The 344-nt window shown below is 38.1% G+C and overlaps 1 protein-coding gene across 4 annotated transcripts in view; it reads right to left on the bottom strand.

The window, feature by feature from the left end:
• xrcc6 (X-ray repair complementing defective repair in Chinese hamster cells 6) overlaps positions 1–344 on the bottom strand; it is a 16,439-nt gene that overhangs the window by 685 nt on the left and 15,410 nt on the right. The gene's annotated exons all lie outside the window — the stretch shown is intronic.

Raw genomic sequence — 344 nt, 5'->3', positions numbered from 1 at the left:
AATATGAAAATGGTTGGTGGATTTAAGACAAAAAATAATAGTTTATTGAATGAATCAAATTTGAACATTCCTGTCAGTGGCTTGTTAATGTTTTCATTGTTAGTTCGTTTTCTATCCTGGCCTGGGACACGCATTCATACGGTTTGATGAAGTACTTTTTGGACTTTAACTTATACTTTCAATAACAGGCAAAGCTGTCCGCCATTTAGGTCATCCTGTACGTATCGTCTCCGGTTTCTCCAGAGAGCCGACAGGGTTGAAACAGCAGCCACATCAGCAACTTTAGAGTGTAAAATCGTCTTACATTCATTTTGCTGGTAAATGTGAGATGTTTGAGTCACACA

The sequence above is a fragment of the Etheostoma spectabile genome, chromosome 21 (genome assembly GCF_008692095.1).
Source record: "Etheostoma spectabile isolate EspeVRDwgs_2016 chromosome 21, UIUC_Espe_1.0, whole genome shotgun sequence".
Classification (NCBI taxonomy): domain Eukaryota; kingdom Metazoa; phylum Chordata; class Actinopteri; order Perciformes; family Percidae; genus Etheostoma; species Etheostoma spectabile.
This window is presented reverse-complemented; position numbering and strand designations above follow the sequence as displayed.